The sequence below is a fragment of the Hyla sarda genome, chromosome 6 (assembly GCF_029499605.1).
Source record: "Hyla sarda isolate aHylSar1 chromosome 6, aHylSar1.hap1, whole genome shotgun sequence".
Lineage (NCBI taxonomy): Eukaryota > Metazoa > Chordata > Amphibia > Anura > Hylidae > Hyla > Hyla sarda.
Genome location: NC_079194.1, coordinates 272282039 through 272303099, shown reverse-complemented (window position 1 = coordinate 272303099; position 21061 = coordinate 272282039). Strand labels below are relative to the sequence as shown.

Here is a 21061-nt window from a genome sequence, read left to right as displayed (position 1 = left end):
GAAAACTTGGATTTTTTTTTTAATTGTAGACAATAATATCATGACACAAGCCTTTGTATTCCCTATTTAATAAGATCTAAGCCTTGACTCTTTAAAAGCTTAGAATGGGTTGGTTTCACTGGGGATTGAACCCAGGACCTTCTGCGTGTAAAGCAGACGTGATAGCCACTACACTATGAAACCGCGACAGACATAGAAATTGGCGATAACTATGAACAAGTAGGTTATGCAGTTCTACTTAGTATGCCATATACAACAAAATGTAATCATAAAAAGAATTTTGTACTAAGAGGTTGGTTTTACTGGGGATTGAACCCAGGACCCTCTGCGTGCAAAGCAGCCATGATAACCACTACACTATGAAACCGTGACAGACACAAAATTAGCGATAACTATGAGCAAGTAGGTTATGCTGTATGACTTAGTATGCCATATACAACAAAATGTAATCATAAAAATAATTTTGTATTAACGAGGTTGGTTTCACTGGGGATTGAACCCAGGACCTTCTGCGTGTAAAGCAGACGTGATAACCACTACACTATGAAACCGTGACAGACACAGAAATTAGCGATAACCATGAGCAAGTAGGTTATGCAATTCGACTTAGTATGCCATATACAACAAAATGTAATCATAAACTCTTAAAAAGAATTTTGTATAAACGAGTTTGGTTTCACTGGGGATTGAACCCAGGACCTTGAGCTCCGAAACGTGTTTTTGCTTCTTCTATATATAATTTGGTATCAATCCTATTGATGATTTGCTATTACTTATGAGTCTTGTCTGCTCCTTAGAAACAAATGAATCAAGTGCACCATTATTTCCTTTATACTTTTCAGACAATTGACGGGTTCCTGCCTAGGATAACAGGTACAGCACTGACAGGATGCAGTTCTGCTCCCTGAACTACCCCTAAAGGGGTGATATGCATGAACCCAAGGGGGAAACCAGGTGAGAGTCCGAGTGCCTTTTCTAGATATAATTTTGTGCCTAAAGGGGTGATATGCATGAACCCAAGGGGGAAACCAGGTGAGAGTCCACTGCTTATTTTTGACTTTCATCCACAGAGTTACACGAGGCGCTGTTATCCTGCCTTTTTGTCTTCTCCTTTTATTGACTTCTGAGTGTAAAGTAGACATGATAACCACTATACTATGAAACCTTGACTGTGGCAGAACTTGACAATATACATTGAAATTCAATCGATGATCCAGCAAAAAGTAAAAAATAGACTGGTTTCACAAAAGGGAGAACACAACGAAATCAATGTGTAAAGCAGACCTTATGACCATAACGTTATGAAAACTTGGATTTTTTTTAAATTGTAAACAATAATATCATGACACAATCCTTTGTATTCCCTATTTAATAAGATTTAAGCCTTGACTCTTTAAAAGCTTAGAATGGATTTAATTAGCGATAACTATGAGCAAGTAGGTTATGCAGTTCGACTCAGTTTGCCATATACAACAAAATCTTATCATAATCTCTTAAAAATTATTTTGTATAAACCAGTTTGGTTTCACTGGGGAACGAACCCAGGACATTCTGCATGTAAAACAGACGTGATAACCACTACACTATGAAACCGCGACAGACACAGCAATTAGCGATAACTATGAGCAAGTAGGTTATGCAGTTCGACTTAGTATGCCATATACAACAAAATGTTATCATAAACTAAGTTGAACTGCATAACCTACTTGTTGATAGTGATCACCAATTTCTGTATCTGTCGTGGATTCATAGTGTAGTGGTTATCACGTCTGCTTAACACGCAGAAGGTCCTGGGTTCAATCCCCAGTGAAACCAACCTCGTTAATACAAAATATTTTTTAAGAGTTTATGATTACATTTTGTTGTTTGAGGCATACTAAGTAGAACTGCATAACCTACTTGTTCATAGTTATCACTAATTTCTGTGTCTGTCACGGTTTCATAGTGTAGTGGTTATCACGTCTGCTTTAAAAAAAATTTTGTATTAACGAGGTTGGATTCACTGGAGATTGAACCCAGGACCTTGAGCTCCGAAACGTGTTTTTGCCTTTTCTATATATAATTTGGTATCAATCCTATTGATGATTTGCTATTACTTATGAGTCTTGTCTGCTCCTTTGAAACAAATGAATCAAGTGCACCATTATTTCCTTTATACTTTTTAGACAATTGATGGGTTCCTGCTTAGGATAACAGGTACAGCACTGACACGATGCAGTTCTGCTCCCTGAACTACCCCTAAAGGGGTGACATGCATGAACCCAAGGGGGAAACCAGGTGAGAGTCCACTGCTTATTGCTTTTAAGTGTCTGACTTTCATCCACAGAGTTACACGAGGCGCTGTCATCCTGACATTTTGCGCCTAAAGGGATGATATGCATGAAGCCAAGGGGGAAGCCAAGGGGGAAACCAGGTGAGAGTCCACTGCTTATTGCTTTTAAGTGTCTGACTTTCAACCACAGAGTTACACGAGGCGCTGTTATCCTGCCTTTTTGTCTTCTCCTTTTATTAGCTTCTGAGTGTAAAGCAGACATGATAACCACAATACTATGAAACCTTGACTGTGGCAGAACTTGACAATATACATTGAAATTCAATCGATGATCCAGCGAAAAGTAAAAAAATAGACTGGTTTCACAAAAGGGAGAACACAACGAAATCAATGTGTAAAGCAGACCTTATGACCATAACGCTATGAAAACTTGGATTTTTTTTTTTAATTGTAGACAATAATATCATGACACAAGCCTTTGTATTCCCTATTTAACCCCTTAAGGACACATGACGTTCTCATACGTCTCCATTTCCGAGTCCTTAAGGACACATGACGTATGAGAACGTCATGTGTTTTACCGGCCCCCCCGCAACCATCTGGAGCGGAGCCGGTCCCCCGATGCCTGCTGAAATCGTTCAGCAGGCATCGGGGCATATCGCCCAGGGGGGTCATTATGACCCCCCCATGTCGGCGATGGCCGCAGATCGCTGGACAATTCAGTCCAGCGATCTGCGGCGGATTCCGGGTCAATCGGGTCTCCAGTGACCCGGTGACCCGGAATTACAGGCTGTTCGGGGCCGTCTCCGACGGCCCCCGAACAGCCAGAGCCAGCAGGGGTGAGGTGGCACTGGTGCCACCTCACGATCGCCCTGATTTGTCGGCCGGATTACCGGGCCGACCAATCAGGGCGCCTGCTGCGGGTGTCACTCCCGCAACCCCGCTCCGCCCCCTCTTCCGGAGGACGTGAAAGGGTGCGGGACGTGCACCCCGGGTGCTGGGGACCCCGATCCCCGGCGCCCCTGTTGGGATCGGGGCCCCAGGAGCAGCGGCGGCGCGGCGGAGACGACGAGGGACTGACCTGGTGCAGCGAGGATCGTTGGAGGTGAGTGACAGCCTCCTGCTGTTGCTTAGCAACAGCTCCCAGCATGCAAAAAGGGCATGCTGGGAGCTGTAGTTATGCAACAGCAGGAGGCAGACCACCACAACTCCCAGCATGCCCTTATGGGGGCATGCTGGGAGTTGTAGTTTTGCAATAGCTGGAGGCACATTCTTTCTATGGAAAAGTGTACCTTCAGCTGTTGTGTAACTACAACTCCCAGCTTGCACAATCAGCTAAAGTGCATGCTGGGAGTTGTAGTGGTGCATCTGGTGGTTGCATAACTACAACTCCCAGCATGCCCGTTGGTTGTCGGTGACTGCTGAGAGTTGTAGTTTTGCAACAGCTGAAGGCACACTGAGTTAAGTAGCAAACCAGTGTGTCTCCAGCTGTTGCATAACTACAATCCCCAGCATCCCCAGCCAAAGTAGTATGCCTCCAGCTGTTGCATAACTACAACACCCAGCATGCCCTTCCGCTGTCCGTACATGCTGGGGGTTGTAGCTTTTGCAACAGCTGAAGGCACACTGGTTGCAAAACACTGAGTTTGTTACCAAAACTCGGTGTTTCACAACCAGTGTGCCTCCAGCTGTTGCAAAACTACAACTCCCAGCATGCACTGATAGACCGTACATGCTGGGAGTTGTAGTTTTGCAACAGCTGGATGTTCCCCCCCCCCCCCCAATGTGAACGTACAGGGTACACTCACATGGGCGGAGGATTACAGTAAGTATCCGGCTGCAAGTTTGAGGTGCGGCAAAATTTCTGCCGCAGCTCAAACTGCCAGCGAGAAACTACTGTGAACCCACCGCCCGTGTGACTGTACCCTAAAAACACTACACTAACACACAATAAAATAAAAAGTAAAAAACACTACATATACACATACCCCTACACAGCCCCCCTCCCCTCCCCAATAAAAATGAAAAACGTCTGGTACGCCACTGTTTCCAAAACGGAGCCTCCAGCGGTTGCAAAACTACAACTCCCAGCATGCACTGATAGACCGTACATGCTGGGAGTTGTAGTTTTGCACTGATTCCCCCCCCCCCCCCCCCCCCCCAATGTGAACGTACAGGGTACACTCACATGGGCGGAGGATTACAGTAAGTATCCGGCTGCAAGTTTGAGCTGCGTCAAATTTTCTGCCGTAGCTCAAACTGCCAGCGAGAAACTACTGTGAACCCCCCGCCCGTGCGACTGTACCCTAAAAACACTACACTACACTAACACAAAATAAAATAAAAAGTAAAAAACACTACATATACACATACCCCTATACAACCCCCCTCCCCAATAAAAATTAAAAACGTCTGGTACGCCACTGTTTCCAAAACGGAGCCTCCAGCTGTTGCAAAACAACTACTCCCAGTATTGCCAGATAGCCGTTGACTGTCCAGGCATGCTGGGAGTTTTACAACAGCTGGAGGCACCCTGTTTGGGAATCACTGGCGTAGAATACCCCTATGTCCACCCCTATGCAAGTCCCTAATTTAGGCCTCAAATGCGCATGGCGCTCTCACTTTGGAGCCCTGTCGTATTTCAAGGCAACAGTTTAGGGCCACATATGGGGTATCGCCGTACTCGGGAGAAATTGGGCTTCAAATTTTGGGGGGTATTTTCTGCTATTACCCTTTTAAAAAATGTAAAATTTTTGGGGAAAACAAGCATTTTAGGTAAAAAAAATATATATTTTTTTACATATGCAAAAGTCGTGAAACACCTGTAGGGTATTAAGGTTCAAATTACCCCTTGTTACGTTCCCCGAGGGGTCTAGTTTCCAAAATAGTATGCCATGTGTTTTTTTTTTGCTGTCCTGGCACCATAGGGGCTTCCTAAATGCGGCATGCCCCCAGAGCAAAATTCGCTTTCAAAAAGCCAAATGTGACTCCTTCTCTTCTGAGACCTGTAGTGCGCCAGCAGAGCACTTTTCACACCCATATGGGGTGTTTTCTGAATCGGGAGAAATTGGGCTTCAAATTTTGGGGGGTATTTTCTGCTATTATCCTTTTTAAAATTGTAAAAATTTTGGGAAACCAAGCATTGTAGGTAAAAAAAATATATATTTTTTTACATATGCAAAAGTCGTGAAACACCTGTAGGGTATTAAGGTTCACATTACCCCTTGTTACGTTCCCCGAGGGGTCTAGTTTCCAAAATGGTATGCCATGTGGTTTTTTTTTGCTGTTCTGGCACCATAGGGGCTTCCTAAATGCGGCATGCCCCCAGAGCAAAATTTGCTTTCAAAAAGCCAAATGTTACTCCTTCTCTTCTGAGACCTGTAGTGCGCCAGCAGAGCACTTTTCACCCCCATATGGGGTGTTTTCTGAATCGGGAGAAATTGGGCTTCAAATTTTGGGGGGTATTTTCCGCTATTACCCTTTTTAAAAATGTAAACATTTTGGGAAAACAAGCATTTTAGGTAAAAAAAAATATTTTTTTTTACATATGCAAAAGTCGTGAAACACCTGTAGGGCATTAAGGTTCACGTTACCCCTTGTTACGTTCCCCGAGGGGTCTAGTTTCCAAAATGGTATGCCATGTGTTTTTTTTTTGCTGTTCTGGCACCATAGGGGCTTCCTAAATGCGGCATGCCCCCAGAGCAAAATTTGCTTTCAAAAAGCCAAATGTGACTCCTTCTCTTCTGAGACCTGTAGTGCACCAGCAGAGCACTTTTCACCCCCATGCGAGGTGTTTTCTGTATCGGGAGAAATTGGGCTTCAAATTTTGGGGGGTATTTTCTGCTATTACCCTTTTTAAAAATGTTAAATTTTGGGGAAACCAAGCATTTTAGGTAAAAAAAATATATATTTTTTTTACATATGCAAAAGTCGTGAATCACCTGTAGGGTATTAAGGTTCACTTTACCCCTTGTTACGTTCCCTGAGGGGTCTAGTTTCCAAAATGGTATGCCATGTGTTTTTTTTGCTGTCCTGGCACCATAGGGGCTTCCTAAATGCGGCATGCCCCCCAAAAACCATTTGTCGCTCCTTCCCTTCTGAGCCCTCTACTGCGCCCACCGAACAATTAACATAGACATATGAGGTATGTGCTTACTCGAGAGAAATTGGGTTTCAAATACAAGTAAAAATTTTCTCCTTTTTATCCCTTGCAAAAATTCAAAAATTGGGTCTACAAGAACATGCGAGTGTAAAAAATGAAGATTTTGAATTTTCTCCTTCACTTTGCTGCTATTCCTGTGAAACACCTAAAGGGTTAATACACTTACTGAATGTTTTTTTGAATACTTTAGGGGGTGTCGTTTTTATAATGGGGTCTTTTATGGGGTATTTCTAATATGAAGACCCTTCAAATCCACTTCAAAACTGAACTGGTCCCTGAAAAATAGTGAGTTTGAAAATTTTGTGAAAAATTTCAAAATTGCTACTGAACTTTGAAGCCCTATGGTGTCTTCCAAAAGTAAAAACTCATAAATTTTATGATGCAAACATAAAGTAGACATATTGTATATGTGAACCCAAAAAAAATATATTTTGAATATCCATTTTCCTTACAAGCAGAGAGCTTCAAAGTTAGAAAAATACAAAATTTTCATTTTTTTCATCAAATTTTGGGATTTTTCACCAAGAAAGTATGCAAGTTACCATAAAATTTTACCACTAAGTTAAAGTAGAATATGTCACGAAAAAACAATCTCGGAATCAGAATGATAACTAAAAGCATTCCAGAGTTATTAATGTTTAAAGTGACAGTGGTCAGAATTGCAAAAAACGCTCCGGTCCTTAAGGTATAAAATGGCCTGGTCCTTAAGGGGTTAATAACATCTAAGCCTTGACTCTTTAAAAGCTTAGAATGGGTTGGTTTCACTGGGGATTGAACCCAGGACCTTCTGCGTGTAAAGCAGACGTGATAGCCACTACACTATGAAACCGCGACAGACATAGAAATTAGCGATAACTATGAACAAGTAGGTTATGCAGTTCTACTTAGTATGCCATATACAACAAAATGTAATCATAAAAAGAATTTTGCACTAAGAGGTTGGTTTTACTGGGGATTGAACCCAGGACCCTCTGCGTGCAAAGCAGCCATGATAACCACTACACTATGAAACCGTGACAGACACAAAATTAGCGATAACTATGAGCAAGTAGGTTATGCTGTATGACTTAGTATGCCATATACAACAAAATGTAATCATAAAAATAATTTTGTATTAACGAGGTTGGTTTCACTGGGGATTGAACCCAGGACCTTCTGCGTGTAAAGCAGACGTGATAGCCACTACACTATGAAACCGCGACAGACATAGAAATTAGCGATAACTATGAACAAGTAGGTTATGCAGTTCTACTTAGTATGCCATATACAACAAAATGTAATCATAAAAAGAATTTTGTACTAATGAGGTTGGTTTCACTGGGGATTGAACCCAGGACCTTCTGCGTGTAAAGCAGACATGATAACCACTACACTATGAAACCGTGACAGACACAGAAATTAGCGATAACCATGAGCAAGTAGGTTATGCAATTCGACTTAGTATGCCATATACAACAAAATGTAATCATAAACTCTTAAAAAGAATTTTGTATAAACGAGTTTGGTTTCACTGGGGATTGAACCCAGGACCTTGAGCTCCGAAACGTGTTTTTGCTTCTTCTATATATAATTTGGTATCAATCCTATTGATGATTTGCTATTACTTATGAGTCTTGTCTGCTCCTTAGAAACAAATGAATCAAGTGCACCATTATTTCCTTTATACTTTTCAGACAATTGACGGGTTCCTGCCTAGGATAACAGGTACAGCACTGACAGGATGCAGTTCTGCTCCCTGAACTACCCCTAAAGGGGTGATATGCATGAACCCAAGGGGGAAACCAGGTGAGAGTCCGAGTGCCTTTTCTAGATATAATTTTGTGCCTAAAGGGGTGATATGCATGAACCCAAGGGGGAAACCAGGTGAGAGTCCACTGCTTATTTTTGACTTTCATCCACAGAGTTACACGAGGCGCTGTTATCCTGCCTTTTTGTCTTCTCCTTTTATTGACTTCTGAGTGTAAAGTAGACATGATAACCACTATACTATGAAACCTTGACTGTGGCAGAACTTGACAATATACATTGAAATTCAATCGATGATCCAGCAAAAAGTAAAAAATAGACTGGTTTCACAAAAGGGAGAACACAACGAAATCAATGTGTAAAGCAGACCTTATGACCATAACGTTATGAAAACTTGGATTTTTTTTAAATTGTAAACAATAATATCATGACACAATCCTTTGTATTCCCTATTTAATAAGATTTAAGCCTTGACTCTTTAAAAGCTTAGAATGGATTTAATTAGCGATAACTATGAGCAAGTAGGTTATGCAGTTCGACTCAGTTTGCCATATACAACAAAATCTTATCATAATCTCTTAAAAATTATTTTGTATAAACCAGTTTGGTTTCACTGGGGAACGAACCCAGGACATTCTGCATGTAAAACAGACGTGATAACCACTACACTATGAAACCGCGACAGACACAGCAATTAGCGATAACTATGAGCAAGTAGGTTATGCAGTTCGACTTAGTATGCCATATACAACAAAATGTAATCATAAACTAAGTTGAACTGCATAACCTACTTGTTGATAGTTATCACCAATTTCTGTATCTGTCGTGGTTTCATAGTGTAGTGGTTATCACGTCTGCTTTACACGCAGAAGGTCCTGGGTTCAATCCCCAGTGAAACCAACCTCGTTAATACAAAATATTTTTTAAGAGTTTATGATTACATTTTGTTGTTTGAGGCATACTAAGTAGAACTGCATAACCTACTTGTTCATAGTTATCACTAATTTCTGTGTCTGTCACGGTTTCATAGTGTAGTGGTTATCACGTCTGCTTTAAAAAAAAATTTGTATTAACGAGGTTGGATTCACTGGAGATTGAACCCAGGACCTTGAGCTCCGAAACGTGTTTTTGCCTTTTCTATATATAATTTGGTATCAATCCTATTGATGATTTGCTATTACTTATGAGTCTTGTCTGCTCCTTTGAAACAAATGAATCAAGTGCACCATTATTTCCTTTATACTTTTTAGACGATTGATGGGTTCCTGCCTAGGATAACAGGTACAGCACTGACACGATGCAGTTCTGCTCCCTGAACTACCCCTAAAGGGGTGACATGCATGAACCCAAGGGGGAAACCAGGTGAGAGTCCACTGCTTATTGCTTTTAAGTGTCTGACTTTCATCCACAGAGTTACACGAGGCGCTGTCATCCTGAAATTTTGTGCCTAAAGGGATGATATGCATGAAGCCAAGGGGGAAACCAGGTGAGAGTCCACTGCTTATTGCTTTTAAGTGTCTGACTTTCAACCACAGAGTTACACGAGGCGCTGTTATCCTGCCTTTTTGTCTTCTCCTTTTATTAGCTTCTGAGTGTAAAGCAGACATGATAACCACAATACTATGAAACCTTGACTGTGGCAGAACTTGACAATATACATTGAAATTCAATCGATGATCCAGCGAAAAGTAAAAAAATAGACTGGTTTCACAAAAGGGAGAACACAACGAAATCAATGTGTAAAGCAGACCTTATGACCATAACGCTATGAAAACTTGGATTTTTTTTTAATTGTAGACAATAATATCATGACACAAGCCTTTGTATTCCCTATTTAATAACATCTAAGCCTTGACTCTTTAAAAGCTTAGAATGGGTTGGTTTCACTGGGGATTGAACCCAGGACCTTCTGCGTATAAAGCAGATGTGATAGCCACTACACTATGAAACCGCAACAGACATAGAAATTAGCGATAACTATGAACAAGTAGGTTATGCAGTTCTACTTAGTATGCCATATACAACAAATTGTAATCATAAAAAGAATTTTGTACTAACGAGGTTGGTTTCACTGGGGATTGAACCCAGGTCCCTCTGCGTGCAAAGCAGACATGATAACCACTACACTATGAAACCGTGACAGACACAAAATTAGCGATAACTATGAGCAAGTAGGTTATGCTGTATGACTCAGTATGCCATATACAACAAAATGTAATCATAAAAATAATTTTGTTTTAACGAGGTTAGTTTCACTGGGGATTGAACCCAGGACCTTCTGCGTGTAAAGCAGACGTGATAACCACTTCACTATGAAACCGTGACAGACACAGAAATTAGCGATAACCATGAGCAAGTAGGTTATGCAATTCGACTTAGTATGCCATATACAACAAAATGTAATCATAAACTCTTAAAAAGAATTTTGTATAAACGAGTTTGGTTTCACTGGGGATTGAACCCAGGACCTTGAGCTCCGAAACGTGTTTTTGCTTCTTCTATATATAATTTGGTATCAATCCTATTGATGATTTGCTATTACTTATGAGTCTTGTCTGCTCCTTAGAAACAAATGAATCAAGTGCACCATTATTTCCTTTATACTTTTCAGACAATTGACGGGTTCCTGCCTAGGATAACAGGTACAGCTTTGACAGGATGCAGTTCTGCTCCCTGAACTACCCCTAAAGGGGTGATATGCATGAACCCAAGGGGGAAACGAGGTGAGAGTTCAAGTGCCTTTTCTAGATATAATTTTGTGCCTAAAGGGGTGATATGCATGAACCCAAGGGGGAAACCAGGTGAGAGTCCACTGCTTATTTTTGACTTTCATCCACAGAGTTACACGAGGCGCTGTTATCCTGCCTTTTTGTCTTCTCCTTTTATTGACTTCTGAGTGTAAAGTAGACATGATAACCACTATACTATGAAACCTTGACTGTGGCAGAACTTGACAATATACATTGAAATTCAATCGATGATCCAGCAAAAAGTAAAAAATAGACTGGTTTCACAAAAGGGAGAACACAACGAAATCAATGTGTAAAGCAGACCTTATGACCATAACGTTATGAAAACTTGGATTTTTTTTAAATTGTAAACAATAATATCATGACACAATCCTTTGTATTCCCTATTTAATAAGATTTAAGCCTTGACTCTTTAAAAGCTTAGAATGGATTTAATTAGCGATAACTATGAGCAAGTAGGTTATGCAGTTCGACTCAGTTTGCCATATACAACAAAATCTTATCATAATCTCTTAAAAATTATTTTGTATAAACCAGTTTGGTTTCACTGGGGAACGAACCCAGGACATTCTGCATGTAAAACAGACGTGATAACCACTACACTATGAAACCGCGACAGACATAGAAATTAGCGATAACTATGAGCAAGTAGGTTATGCAGTTCGACTTAGTATGCCACATACAACAAAATGTAATCATAAACTAAGTTGAACTGCATAACCTACTTGTTGATAGTTATCACCAATTTCTGTCGTGGTTTCATAGTGTAGTGGTTATCACGTCTGCTTTACACGCAGAAGGTCCTGGGTTCAATCCCCAGTGAAACCAACCTCGTTAATACAAAATATTTTTAAGAGTTTATGATTACATTTTGTTGTTTGAGGCATACTAAGTAGAACTGCATAACCTACTTGTTCATAGTTATCACTAATTTCTGTGTCTGTCACGGTTTCACAGTGTAGTGGTTATCACGTCTGCTTTAAAAAGAATTTTGTATTAACGAGGTTGGATTCACTGGAGATTGAACCCAGGACCTTGAGCTCCGAAACGTGTTTTTGCCTTTTCTATATATAATTTGGTATCAATCCTATTGATGATTTGCTATTACTTATGAGTCTTGTCTGCTCCTTTGAAACAAATGAATCAAGTGCACCATTATTTCCTTTATAATTTTTAGACGATTGATGGGTTCCTGCCTAGGATAACAGGTACAGCACTGACACGATGCAGTTCTGCTCCCTGAACTACCCCTAAAGGGGTGACATGCATGAACCCAAGGGGGAAACCAGGTGAGAGTCCACTGCTTATTGCTTTTAAGTGTCTGACTTTCATCCACAGAGTTACACGAGGCGCTGTCATCCTGACATTTTGTGCCTAAAGGGATGATATGCATGAAGCCAAGGGGGAAACCAGGTGAGAGTCCACTGCTTATTGCTTTTAAGTGTCTGACTTTCATCCACAGAGTTACACGAGGCGCTGTCATCCTGACATTTTGTGCCTAAAGGGATGATATGCATGAAGCCAAGGGGGAAACCAGGTGAGAGTCCACTGCTTATTGCTTTTAAGTGTCTGACTTTCAACCACAGAGTTACACGAGGCGCTGTTATCCTGCCTTTTTGTCTTCTCCTTTTATTAGCTTCTGAGTGTAAAGCAGACATGATAACCACAATACTATGAAACCTTGACTGTGGCAGAACTTGACAATATACATTGAAATTCAATCGATGATCCAGCGAAAAGTAAAAAAATAGACTGGTTTCACAAAAGGGAGAACACAACGAAATCAATGTGTAAAGCAGACCTTATGACCATAACGCTATGAAAACTTGGATTTTTTTTTTAATTGTAGACAATAATATCATGACACAAGCCTTTGTATTCCCTATTTAATAAGATCTAAGCCTTGACTCTTTAAAAGCTTAGAATGGGTTGGTTTCACTGGGGATTGAACCCAGGACCTTCTGTGTGTAAAGCAGACATGATAGCCACTACACTATGAAACCGCGACAGACATAGAAATTAGCGATAACTATGAACAAGTAGGTTATGCAGTTCTACTTAGTATGCCATATACAACAAAATGTAATCATAAAAAGCATTTTGTACTAAGAGGTTGGTTTTACTGGGGATTGAACCCAGGACCCTCTGCGTGCAAAGCAGCCATGATAACCACTACACTATGAAACCGTGACAACACAAAATTAGCGATAACTATGAGCAAGTAGGTTATGCTGTATGACTTAGTATGCCATATACAACAAAATGTAATCATAAAAATAATTTTGTATTAACGAGGTTGGTTTCACTGGGGATTGAACCCAGGACCTTCTGCGTGTAAAGCAGACGTGATAGCCACTACACTATGAAACCGCGACAGACATAGAAATTAGCGATAACTATGAACAAGTAGGTTATGCAGTTCTACTTAGTATGCCATATACAACAAAATGTAATCATGAAAATAATTTTGTACCAATGAGGTTGGTTTCACTGGGGATTGAACCCAGGACCTTCTGCGTGTAAAGCAGACGTGATAACCACTACACTATGAAACCGTGACAGACACAGAAATTAGCGATAACCATGAGCAAGTAGGTTATGCAATTCGACTTAGTATGCCATATACAACAAAATGTAATCATAAACTCTTAAAAAGAATTTTGTATAAACGAGTTTGGTTTCACTGGGGATTGAACCCAGGACCTTGAGCTCCGAAACGTGTTTTTGCTTCTTCTATATATAATTTGGTATCAATCCTATTGATGATTTGCTATTACTTATGAGTCTTGTCTGCTCCTTAGAAACAAATGAATCAAGTGCACCATTATTTCCTTTATACTTTTCAGACAATTGACGGGTTCCTGCCTAGGATAACAGGTACAGCACTGACAGGATGCAGTTCTGCTCCCTGAACTACCCCTAAAGGGGTGATATGCATGAACCCAAGGGGGAAACCAGGTGAGAGTCCGAGTGCCTTTTCTAGATATAATTTTGTGCCGAAAGGGGTGATATGCATGAACCCAAGGGGGAAACCAGGTGAGAGTCCACTGCTTATTTTTGACTTTCATCCACAGAGTTACACGAGGCGCTGTTATCCTGCCTTTTTGTCTTCTCCTTTTATTGACTTCTGAGTGTAAAGTAGACATGATAACCACTATACTATGAAACCTTGACTGTGGCAGAACTTGACAATATACATTGAAATTCAATCGATGATCCAGCAAAAAGTAAAAAATAGACTGGTTTCACAAAAGGGAGAACACAACGAAATCAATGTGTAAAGCAGACCTTATGACCATAACGTTATGAAAACTTGGATTTTTTTTAAATTGTAAACAATAATATCATGACACAATCCTTTGTATTCCCTATTTAATAAGATTTAAGCCTTGACTCTTTAAAAGCTTAGAATGGATTTAATTAGCGATAACTATGAGCAAGTAGGTTATGCAGTTCGACTCAGTTTGCCATATACAACAAAATCTTATCATAATCTCTTAAAAATTATTTTGTATAAACCAGTTTGGTTTCAATGGGGAACGAACCCAGGACATTCTGCATGTAAAACAGACGTGATAACCACTACACTATGAAACCGCGACAGACACAGCAATTAGCGATAACTATGAGCAAGTAGGTTATGCAGTTCGACTTAGTATGCCATATACAACAAAATGTAATCATAAACTAAGTTGAACTGCATAACCTACTTGTTGATAGTTATCACCAATTTCTGTATCTGTTGTGGTTTCATAGTGTAGTGGTTATCATGTCTGCTTTACACGCAGAAGGTCCTGGGTTCAATCCCCAGTGAAACCAACCATGTTAATACAAAATATTTTTTAAGAGTTTATGATTACATTTTGTTGTTTGAGGCATACTAAGTAGAACTGCATAACCTACTTGTTCATAGTTATCACTAATTTCTGTGTCTGTCACGGTTTCATAGTGTAGTGGTTATCACGTCTGCTTTAAAAAGAATTTTGTATTAACGAGGTTGGATTCACTGGAGATTGAACCCAGGACCTTGAGCTCCGAAACGTGTTTTTGCCTTTTCTATGTATAATTTGGTATCAATCCTATTGATGATTTGCTATTACTTATGAGTCTTGTCTGCTCCTTTGAAACAAATGAATCAAGTGCACCATTATTTCCTTTATACTTTTTAGACGATTGATGGGTTCCTGCCTAGGATAACAGGTACAGCACTGACACGATGCAGTTCTGCTCCCTGAACTACCCCTAAAGGGGTGACATGCATGAACCCAAGGGGGAAACCAGGTGAGAGTCCACTGCTTATTGCTTTTAAGTGTCTGACTTTCATCCACAGAGTTACACGAGGCGCTGTCATCCTGACATTTTGTGCCTAAAGGGATGATATGCATGAAGCCAAGGGGGAAACCAGGTGAGAGTCCACTGCTTATTGCTTTTAAGTGTCTGACTTTCAACCACAGAGTTACACGAGGCGCTGTTATCCTGCCTTTTTGTCTTCTCCTTTTATTAGCTTTTGAGTGTAAAGCAGACATGATAACCACAATACTATGAAACCTTGACTGTGGCAGAACTTGACAATATACATTGAAATTCAATCGATGATCCAGCGAAAAGTAAAAAAAATAGACTGGTTTCACAAAAGGGAGAACACAACGAAATCAATGTGTAAAGCAGACCTTATGACCATAACGCTATGAAAACTTGGATTTTTTTTTAATTGTAGACAATAATATCATGACACAAGCCTTTGTATTCCCTATTTAATAAGATCTAAGCCTTGACTCTTTAAAAGCTTAGAATGGGTTGGTTTCACTGGGGATTGAACCCAGGACCTTCTGCGTGTAAAGCAGACGTGATAGCCACTACACTATGAAACCGCGACAGACATAGAAATTAGCGATAACTATGAACAAGTAGGTTATGCAGTTCTACTTAGTATGCCATATACAACAAAATGTAATCATAAAAAGAATTTTGTACTAAAAGGTTGGTTTTACTGGGGATTGAACCCAGGACCCTCTGCGTGCAAAGCAGCCATGATAACCACTACACTATGAAACCGTGACAGACACAAAATTAGCGATAACTATGAGCAAGTAGGTTATGCTGTATGACTTAGTATGCCATATACAACAAAATGTAATCATAAAAATAATTTTGTATTAACGAGGTTGGTTTCACTGGGGATTGAACCCAGGACCTTCTGCGTGTAAAGCAGACGTGATAGCCACTACACTATGAAACCGCGACAGACATAGAAATTAGCGATAACTATGAACAAGTAGGTTATGCAGTTCTACTTAGTATGCCATAGACAACAAATTGTAATCATAAAAAGAATTTTGCACTAACGAGGTTGGTTTCACTGGGGATTGAACCCAGGACCCTCTGCGTGCAAAGCAGACATGATAACCACTACACTATGAAACCGTGACAGACACAAAATTAGCGATAACTATGAGCAAGTAGGTTATGCTGTATGACTTAGTATGCCATATACAACAAAATGTAATCATAAAAACAATTTTGTATTAACGAGGTTGGTTTCACTGGGGATTGAACCCAGGACCTTCTGCGTGTAAAGCAGACGTGATAACCACTACACTATGAAACCGTGACAGACACAGAAATTAGCGATAACCATGAGCAAGTAGGTTATGCAATTCGACTTAGTATGCCATATACAACAAAATGTAATCATAAACTCTTAAAAAGAATTTTGTATAAACGAGTTTGGTTTCACTGGGGATTGAACCCAGGACCTTGAGCTCCGAAACGTGTTTTTGCTTCTTCTATATATAATTTGGTATCAATCCTATTGATGATTTGCTATTACTTATGAGTCTTGTCTGCTCCTTAGAAACAAATGAATCAAGTGCACCATTATTTCCTTTATACTTTTCAGACAATTGACGGGTTCCTGCCTAGGATAACAGGTACAGCACTGACAGGATGCAGTTCTGCTCCCTGAACTACCCCTAAAGGGGTGATATGCATGAACCCAAGGGGGAAACCAGGTGAGAGTCCGAGTGCCTTTTCTAGATATAATTTTGTGCCGAAAGGGGTGATATGCATGAACCCAAGGGGGAAACCAGGTGAGAGTCCACTGCTTATTTTTGACTTTCATCCACAGAGTTACACGAGGCGCTGTTATCCTGCCTTTTTGTCTTCTCCTTTTATTGACTTCTGAGTGTAAAGTAGACATGATAACCACTATACTATGAAACCTTGACTGTGGCAGAACTTGACAATATACATTGAAATTCAATCGATGATCCAGCAAAAAGTAAAAAATAGACTGGTTTCACAAAAGGGAGAACACAACGAAATCAATGTGTAAAGCAGACCTTATGACCATAACGTTATGAAAACTTGGATTTTTTTTAAATTGTAAACAATAATATCATGACACAATCCTTTGTATTCCCTATTTAATAAGATTTAAGCCTTGACTCTTTAAAAGCTTAGAATGGATTTAATTAGCGATAACTATGAGCAAGTAGGTTATGCAGTTCGACTCAGTTTGCCATATACAACAAAATCTTATCATAATCTCTTAAAAATTATTTTGTATAAACCAGTTTGGTTTCACTGGGGAACGAACCCAGGACATTCAGCATGTAAAACAGACGTGATAACCACTACACTATGAAACCACGACAGACAAAGCAATTAGCGATAACTATGAGCAAGTAGGTTATGCAGTTCGACTTAGTATGCCATATACAACAAAATGTAATCATAAACTAAGTTGAACTGCATAACCTACTTGTTGATAGTTATCACCAATTTCTGTATCTGTCGTGGTTTCATAGTGTAGTGGTTATCATGTCTGCTTTACACGCAGAAGGTCCTGGGTTCAATCCCCAGTGAAACCAACCTCGTTAATACAAAATATTTTTTAAGAGTTTATGATTACATTTTGTTGTTTGAGGCATACTAAGTAGAACTGCATAACCTACTTGTTCATAGTTATCACTAATTTCTGTGTCTGTCACGGTTTCACAGTGTAGTGGTTATCACGTCTGCTTTAAAAAGAATTTTGTATTAACGAGGTTGGATTCACTGGAGATTGAACCCAGGACCTTGAGCTCCGAAACGTGTTTTTGCCTTTTCTATATATAATTTGGTATCAATCCTATTGATGATTTGCTATTACTTATGAGTATTGTCTGCTCCTTTGAAACAAATGAATCAAGTGCACCATTATTTCCTTTATAATTTTTAGACGATTGATGGGTTCCTGCCTAGGATAACAGGTACAGCACTGACACGATGCAGTTCTGCTCCCTGAACTACCCCTAAAGGGGTGACATGCATGAACCCAAGGGGGAAACCAGGTGAGAGTCCACTGCTTATTGCTTTTAAGTGTCTGACTTTCATCCACAGAGTTACACGAGGCGCTGTCATCCTGACATTTTGTGCCTAAAGGGATGATATGCATGAAGCCAAGGGGGAAACCAGGTGAGAGTCCACTGCTTATTGCTTTTAAGTGTCTGACTTTCAACCACAGAGTTACACAAGGCGCTGTTATCCTGCCTTTTTGTCTTCTCCTTTTATTAGCTTCTGAGTGTAAAGCAGACATGATAACCACAATACTATGAAACCTTGACTGTGGCAGAACTTGACAATATACATTGAAATTCAATCGATGATCCAGCGAAAAGTAAAAAAATAGACTGGTTTCACAAAAGGGAGAACACAACGAAATCAATGTGTAAAGCAGACCTTATGACCATAACGCTATGAAAACTTGGATTTTTTTTTTAATTGTAGACAATAATATCATGACACAAGCCTTTGTATTCCCTATTTAATAAGATCTAAGCCTTGACTCTTTAAAAGCTTAGAACGGGTTGGTTTCACTGGGGATTGAACCCAGGACCTTCTGCGTGTAAAGCAGGCGTGATAGCCACTACACTATGAAACCGCGACAAACATAGAAATTAGCGATAACTATGAACAAGTAGGTTATGCAGTTCTACTTAGTATGTCATATACAACAAAATGTAATCATAAAAAGAATTTTGTACTAAGAGGTTGGTCTTACTGGGGATTGAACCCAGGACCCTCTGCGTGCAAAGCAGCCATGATAACCACTACACTATGAAACCGTGACAGACATAAAATTAGCGATGACTATGAGCAAGTAGGTTATGCTGTATGACTTAGTATGCCATATACAACAAAATGTAATCATAAAAATAATTTTGTATTAACGAGGTTGGTTTCACTGGGGATTGAACCCAGGACCTTCTGCGTGTAAAGCAGACGTGATAGCTACTACACTATGAAACCACAACAGACATAGAAATTAGCGATAACTATGAACAAGTAGGTTATGCAGTTCTACTTAGTATGCCATATACAACAAAATGTAATCATAAAAAGAATTTTGTACTAATGAGGTTGGTTTCACTGGGGATTGAACCCAGGACCTTCTGCGTGTACAGCAGACGTGATATCCACTTCACTATGAAACCGTGACAGACATAGAAATTAGCGATAACCATGAGCAAGTAGGTTATGCAATTCGACTTAGTATGCCATATACAACAAAATGTAATCATAAACTCTTAAAAAGAATTTTGTATAAACGAGTTTGGTTTCACTGGGGATTGAACCCAGGACCTTGAGCTCCGAAACGTGTTTTTGCTTCTTCTATATATAATTTGGTATCAATCCTATTGATGATTTGCTATTACTTATGAGTCTTGTCTGCTCCTTAGAAACAAATGAATCAAGTGCACCATTATTTCCTTTATACTTTTCAGACAATTGACGGGTTCCTGCCTAGGATAACAGGTACAGCACTGACAGGATGCAGTTCTGCTCCCTGAACTACCCCTAAAGGGGTGATATGCATGAACCCAAGGGGGAAACCAGGTGAGAGTCCGAGTGCCTTTTCTAGATATAATTTTGTGCCTAAAGGGGTGATATGCATGAACCCAAGGGGGAAACCAGGTGAGAGTCCACTGCTTATTTTTGACTTTCATCCACAGAGTTACACGAGGCGCTGTTATCCTGCCTTTTTGTCTTCTCCTTTTATTGACTTCTGAGTGTAAAGTAGACATGATAACCACTATACTATGAAACCTTGACTGTGGCAGAACTTGACAATATACATTGAAATTCAATCGATGATCCAGCAAAAAGTAAAAAATAGACTGGTTTCACAAAAGGGAGAACACAACGAAATCAATGTGTAAAGCAGACCTTATGACCATAACGTAATGAAAACTTGGATTTTTTTTAAATTGTAAACAATAATATCATGACACAATCCTTTGTATTCCCTATTTAATAAGATTTAAGCCTTGACTCTTTAAAAGCTTAGAATGGATTTAATTAGCGATAACTATGAGCAAGTAGGTTATGCAGTTCGACTCAGTTTGCCATATACAACAAAATCTTATCATAATCTCTTAAAAATGATTTTGTATAAACCAGTTTGGTTTCACTGGGGAACGAACCCAGGACATTCTGCATGTAAAACAGACGTGATAACCACTACACTATGAAACCACGACAGACACAGCAATTAGCGATAACTATGAGCAAGTAGGTTATGCAGTTCGACTTAGTATGCCATATACAACAAAATGTAATCATAAACTAAGTTGAACTGCATAACCTACTTGTTGATAGTTATCACCAATTTCTGTATCTGTCGTGGTTTCATAGTGTAGTGGTTATCACGTCTGCTTTACACGCAGAAGGTCCTGGGTTCAATCCCCAGTGAAACCAACCTCGTTAATACAAAATATTTTTTAAGAGTTTATGATTACATTTTGTTGTTTGAGGCATACTAAGTAGAACTGCATAACCTACTTGTTCATAGTTATCACTAATTTCTGTGTCTGTCACGGTTTCACAGTGTAGTGGTTATCACGTCTGCTTTAAAAAGAATTTTGTATTAACGAGGTTGGATTCACTGGAGATTGAACCCAGGACCTTGAGCTCCGAAACGTGTTTTTGCCTTTTCTATATATAATTTGGTATCAATCCTATTGATGATTTGCTATTACTTATGAGTCTTGTCTGCTCCTTTGAAACAAATGAATCAAGTGCACCATTATTTCCTTTATAATTTTTAGACGATTGATGGGTTCCTGCCTAGGATAACAGGTACAGCAC

At 39.7% G+C, this 21061-nt stretch overlaps 35 non-coding genes across 35 annotated transcripts; 6 read left to right on the top strand and 29 right to left on the bottom strand.

Annotated features, from left to right (window-relative positions):
- Window positions 1-110: 110 nt before the first annotated feature.
- Window positions 111-183, bottom strand: TRNAV-UAC (transfer RNA valine (anticodon UAC)). The gene has a single exon. It is a non-coding gene; the product is annotated as a tRNA-Val (tRNA).
- Window positions 184-294: 111 nt separating this feature from the next.
- On the bottom strand, window positions 295-367 carry TRNAA-UGC (transfer RNA alanine (anticodon UGC)). Its single transcript has one exon. It is a non-coding gene; the product is annotated as a tRNA-Ala (tRNA).
- Window positions 368-478: 111 nt separating this feature from the next.
- Window positions 479-551, bottom strand: TRNAV-UAC (transfer RNA valine (anticodon UAC)). Its single transcript has one exon. It is a non-coding gene; the product is annotated as a tRNA-Val (tRNA).
- Window positions 552-1520: 969 nt separating this feature from the next.
- On the bottom strand, window positions 1521-1593 carry TRNAV-UAC (transfer RNA valine (anticodon UAC)). Its single transcript has one exon. It is a non-coding gene; the product is annotated as a tRNA-Val (tRNA).
- A 149-nt stretch (window positions 1594-1742) lies between these two features.
- TRNAV-AAC (transfer RNA valine (anticodon AAC)) lies at window positions 1743-1815 on the top strand. Its single transcript has one exon. It is a non-coding gene; the product is annotated as a tRNA-Val (tRNA).
- Window positions 1816-7190: 5375 nt separating this feature from the next.
- TRNAV-UAC (transfer RNA valine (anticodon UAC)) lies at window positions 7191-7263 on the bottom strand. The gene has a single exon. It is a non-coding gene; the product is annotated as a tRNA-Val (tRNA).
- Window positions 7264-7374: 111 nt separating this feature from the next.
- On the bottom strand, window positions 7375-7447 carry TRNAA-UGC (transfer RNA alanine (anticodon UGC)). Its single transcript has one exon. It is a non-coding gene; the product is annotated as a tRNA-Ala (tRNA).
- A 111-nt stretch (window positions 7448-7558) lies between these two features.
- TRNAV-UAC (transfer RNA valine (anticodon UAC)) lies at window positions 7559-7631 on the bottom strand. The gene has a single exon. It is a non-coding gene; the product is annotated as a tRNA-Val (tRNA).
- Window positions 7632-7743: 112 nt separating this feature from the next.
- Window positions 7744-7816, bottom strand: TRNAV-UAC (transfer RNA valine (anticodon UAC)). Its single transcript has one exon. It is a non-coding gene; the product is annotated as a tRNA-Val (tRNA).
- Window positions 7817-8785: 969 nt separating this feature from the next.
- Window positions 8786-8858, bottom strand: TRNAV-UAC (transfer RNA valine (anticodon UAC)). Its single transcript has one exon. It is a non-coding gene; the product is annotated as a tRNA-Val (tRNA).
- A 149-nt stretch (window positions 8859-9007) lies between these two features.
- TRNAV-UAC (transfer RNA valine (anticodon UAC)) lies at window positions 9008-9080 on the top strand. The gene has a single exon. It is a non-coding gene; the product is annotated as a tRNA-Val (tRNA).
- Window positions 9081-10058: 978 nt separating this feature from the next.
- TRNAI-UAU (transfer RNA isoleucine (anticodon UAU)) lies at window positions 10059-10131 on the bottom strand. Its single transcript has one exon. It is a non-coding gene; the product is annotated as a tRNA-Ile (tRNA).
- Window positions 10132-10243: 112 nt separating this feature from the next.
- On the bottom strand, window positions 10244-10316 carry TRNAA-UGC (transfer RNA alanine (anticodon UGC)). Its single transcript has one exon. It is a non-coding gene; the product is annotated as a tRNA-Ala (tRNA).
- Window positions 10317-10427: 111 nt separating this feature from the next.
- TRNAV-UAC (transfer RNA valine (anticodon UAC)) lies at window positions 10428-10500 on the bottom strand. Its single transcript has one exon. It is a non-coding gene; the product is annotated as a tRNA-Val (tRNA).
- Window positions 10501-11469: 969 nt separating this feature from the next.
- TRNAV-UAC (transfer RNA valine (anticodon UAC)) lies at window positions 11470-11542 on the bottom strand. The gene has a single exon. It is a non-coding gene; the product is annotated as a tRNA-Val (tRNA).
- A 143-nt stretch (window positions 11543-11685) lies between these two features.
- Window positions 11686-11758, top strand: TRNAV-UAC (transfer RNA valine (anticodon UAC)). Its single transcript has one exon. It is a non-coding gene; the product is annotated as a tRNA-Val (tRNA).
- Window positions 11759-12860: 1102 nt separating this feature from the next.
- On the bottom strand, window positions 12861-12933 carry TRNAV-UAC (transfer RNA valine (anticodon UAC)). The gene has a single exon. It is a non-coding gene; the product is annotated as a tRNA-Val (tRNA).
- A 111-nt stretch (window positions 12934-13044) lies between these two features.
- Window positions 13045-13117, bottom strand: TRNAA-UGC (transfer RNA alanine (anticodon UGC)). The gene has a single exon. It is a non-coding gene; the product is annotated as a tRNA-Ala (tRNA).
- Window positions 13118-13227: 110 nt separating this feature from the next.
- On the bottom strand, window positions 13228-13300 carry TRNAV-UAC (transfer RNA valine (anticodon UAC)). Its single transcript has one exon. It is a non-coding gene; the product is annotated as a tRNA-Val (tRNA).
- A 112-nt stretch (window positions 13301-13412) lies between these two features.
- On the bottom strand, window positions 13413-13485 carry TRNAV-UAC (transfer RNA valine (anticodon UAC)). Its single transcript has one exon. It is a non-coding gene; the product is annotated as a tRNA-Val (tRNA).
- Window positions 13486-14454: 969 nt separating this feature from the next.
- Window positions 14455-14527, bottom strand: TRNAV-UAC (transfer RNA valine (anticodon UAC)). Its single transcript has one exon. It is a non-coding gene; the product is annotated as a tRNA-Val (tRNA).
- Window positions 14528-14676: 149 nt separating this feature from the next.
- TRNAV-UAC (transfer RNA valine (anticodon UAC)) lies at window positions 14677-14749 on the top strand. The gene has a single exon. It is a non-coding gene; the product is annotated as a tRNA-Val (tRNA).
- Window positions 14750-15728: 979 nt separating this feature from the next.
- On the bottom strand, window positions 15729-15801 carry TRNAV-UAC (transfer RNA valine (anticodon UAC)). Its single transcript has one exon. It is a non-coding gene; the product is annotated as a tRNA-Val (tRNA).
- A 111-nt stretch (window positions 15802-15912) lies between these two features.
- TRNAA-UGC (transfer RNA alanine (anticodon UGC)) lies at window positions 15913-15985 on the bottom strand. Its single transcript has one exon. It is a non-coding gene; the product is annotated as a tRNA-Ala (tRNA).
- A 111-nt stretch (window positions 15986-16096) lies between these two features.
- TRNAV-UAC (transfer RNA valine (anticodon UAC)) lies at window positions 16097-16169 on the bottom strand. Its single transcript has one exon. It is a non-coding gene; the product is annotated as a tRNA-Val (tRNA).
- Window positions 16170-16281: 112 nt separating this feature from the next.
- Window positions 16282-16354, bottom strand: TRNAA-UGC (transfer RNA alanine (anticodon UGC)). Its single transcript has one exon. It is a non-coding gene; the product is annotated as a tRNA-Ala (tRNA).
- A 111-nt stretch (window positions 16355-16465) lies between these two features.
- Window positions 16466-16538, bottom strand: TRNAV-UAC (transfer RNA valine (anticodon UAC)). Its single transcript has one exon. It is a non-coding gene; the product is annotated as a tRNA-Val (tRNA).
- A 969-nt stretch (window positions 16539-17507) lies between these two features.
- On the bottom strand, window positions 17508-17580 carry TRNAV-UAC (transfer RNA valine (anticodon UAC)). The gene has a single exon. It is a non-coding gene; the product is annotated as a tRNA-Val (tRNA).
- Window positions 17581-17729: 149 nt separating this feature from the next.
- Window positions 17730-17802, top strand: TRNAV-UAC (transfer RNA valine (anticodon UAC)). The gene has a single exon. It is a non-coding gene; the product is annotated as a tRNA-Val (tRNA).
- Window positions 17803-18781: 979 nt separating this feature from the next.
- Window positions 18782-18854, bottom strand: TRNAV-UAC (transfer RNA valine (anticodon UAC)). The gene has a single exon. It is a non-coding gene; the product is annotated as a tRNA-Val (tRNA).
- Window positions 18855-18965: 111 nt separating this feature from the next.
- On the bottom strand, window positions 18966-19038 carry TRNAA-UGC (transfer RNA alanine (anticodon UGC)). Its single transcript has one exon. It is a non-coding gene; the product is annotated as a tRNA-Ala (tRNA).
- A 111-nt stretch (window positions 19039-19149) lies between these two features.
- TRNAV-UAC (transfer RNA valine (anticodon UAC)) lies at window positions 19150-19222 on the bottom strand. The gene has a single exon. It is a non-coding gene; the product is annotated as a tRNA-Val (tRNA).
- Window positions 19223-19334: 112 nt separating this feature from the next.
- On the bottom strand, window positions 19335-19407 carry TRNAV-UAC (transfer RNA valine (anticodon UAC)). The gene has a single exon. It is a non-coding gene; the product is annotated as a tRNA-Val (tRNA).
- Window positions 19408-20376: 969 nt separating this feature from the next.
- Window positions 20377-20449, bottom strand: TRNAV-UAC (transfer RNA valine (anticodon UAC)). The gene has a single exon. It is a non-coding gene; the product is annotated as a tRNA-Val (tRNA).
- Window positions 20450-20598: 149 nt separating this feature from the next.
- On the top strand, window positions 20599-20671 carry TRNAV-UAC (transfer RNA valine (anticodon UAC)). Its single transcript has one exon. It is a non-coding gene; the product is annotated as a tRNA-Val (tRNA).
- Window positions 20672-21061: the final 390 nt, after the last annotated feature.